This window comes from Marmota marmota, unplaced genomic scaffold (assembly GCF_001458135.2).
Source record: "Marmota marmota marmota unplaced genomic scaffold, marMar, whole genome shotgun sequence".
NCBI classification, from domain to species: Eukaryota; Metazoa; Chordata; class Mammalia; order Rodentia; family Sciuridae; genus Marmota; species Marmota marmota.
In genome coordinates, this window is record NW_025999842.1 from 11,532,142 (window position 1) to 11,534,260 (window position 2,119).

General features: G+C 40.6%; 1 protein-coding gene across 2 annotated transcripts in view; it reads right to left on the reverse strand.

Annotated features, from left to right (window-relative positions):
* Bach2 (BTB domain and CNC homolog 2) overlaps positions 1–2,119 on the reverse strand; it is a 343,819-nt gene that overhangs the window by 272,787 nt on the left and 68,913 nt on the right. The window lies entirely within an intron of this gene.

Genomic DNA, 2,119 nt, shown 5'->3' on the forward strand with positions numbered 1-2,119 from the left:
TTTTTTTTTTTTTTTTTTTTTTTTTTTTTTTTTTTTTTTTTTTTTTTTTTGGTAGCATAAGCTATATTGTTGTGACTCATCTCTAACTCTTCCTCAGTGCAGAGTGACATCTGGTTATAAAAAAGGACTTGATAGTGGTCTAGGCCTTAAGAAATGCACTCTCAGAAAGTATGATAGCAACCACCCAGGCTGCTGCTCCAGGAAGAAGGCTGTCTTCCTGCTCAAGGCTGCACTTTCTCACAGGACAAAGTCTGCCCTCAGTTCTGTGGAAAGGAATCTGCCTTATGTTCATTTTTTCATGAAATATAATTGAATGGCTGCATGCTGATTTCATAGGGTAAGTGAGGCAAAGGCGGCATGAAATGAAACAAAGATACAACCACCTCACCATGTCACAGCCAGGGTCTGTAGGGAGTGGCTGAAATCTCCAACAGCAGCCAAGAGACAAGCCACAGAAAACAGCTGGCCAGCAGCGTCTGACCTGAAGGCCGGGTCCCTTGGGCCTCCTCTGATCTCATTACAGCAGTCGACACTAGTCCTCACAAAACAAACAGAGGAAATTTATGCCTGCCCTAGCTGTGGAAAACTCTACATTCCTTCTTAACGAGAGTTCCAGCTTCTGAGACCACAGCCACCCTGCGATGGGGAGGATGTCGGCTTTGTGCCCAAGAAAGCACTGTCACTGCCACCTCCTTTCCCTCTTTCTAGGGTTGCACACAAAGGTGCTGAGCTTGGGGCCTGGGCTCTCTGGGCTGGTCCCTAATGAGAAGTTCCCTTGCTGCTAATGTCAACATCCCAAGGGTTAGACAGTCCAGCTATTTCCTCTTGAATAGCTCTGGGAAAGGCTCTACAAGTCAGCCTTGAAGGATTCCACCTGCTAAGGTCAGAATTCTAAGAAAGTTTTTTTTTTTTTTTTTTTAACAAAAACAGAACTCCAGGTCTTCTGGTAGGGAAAATGTCTCCCTTAAATACTCTTGCCTGCATTTTAGAAAACTTCACCCAAGTTGGGATTCCTATGTAAAATGACAGAATAGAAGGATGGGTGTCTACCTGTGAGCTACAAGCTCAGTGGTAAAGCACCGGCTCAGCATAATCCACAAGCTCCAGGCCCTGCTTTCAAACCCCAACACCACACAAAGGCAAAAGGCAAAGCATCACTTTATATCCTTTAATTCAATCTCAGAAGTAACTGAATGCTCAGCTCACGCGGTAAAGAGTGAACTGCTAAACCAAAATAAGAATGTAGAGCAGTTCTACGTCAGGGTGATTTTTGTCACCCAGGAGACATTTGGCAATATAAAGACACATTTTTGGTTGTTACTTCTGGGGGAGGTTGATACTGGCATCTAGTGGGCAGAGGCCCCCCAAAGAAGAATTATCAATGTCAATAGTGCTGAGACAAGAAGCCTTGCTGGAAAGGGAACACTCAAGGATATGGGTAGATTTTAAACAAAGATGACTCACAAATTAACTTTACACTTATGTTGATATCATGCAGTCTGGTGATAACAAAATGCAGACAATTAATAATCACAAATTTTACCAGTTCTCTCCTCCTGAAAAATAAATAAAAGCTTCCTTAACTACTTAGAGTAAAAGCATTAGTCTCCTGGGAAAAAGTGGTATGACTTCAGTGTTAGATTATATTATCAGCAACATCAAGAGAGTGCTGTGCTTGTTCCAGGTCAAGGTGTGATCTGAATGCCTACTATTAACATTCAGTGATGACTATTGGCAGAAGGAATTTATGAGCTAAGCTCTATGATTTCTAAAACCATACAGGTAACCTAAGTATATCTAGTTCTGGAAAAAAGTGATAAAATGTCAATATTTAAAATACTAACAAAAGTATTTTATTTTATTTATTTTTTTAAGAGAGAGAGAATTTATATATATATATATATATATATATTTTAGTTTTTCGGCGGACACAACATCTTTGTTTGTATGTGGTGCTGAGGATTGAACCTGGGCCGCACGCATGCCAGGTGAGCGCGCTATGGCTTGAGCCACATCCCCAGCCCCCTAACAAAAGTATTTTAAATGGAACCTTGTTGATGTTAACCTACATTCTAGGGTGGCTAAAAAAAAAAAAAAAAAAAAAAAAAAAAAAAAAAAA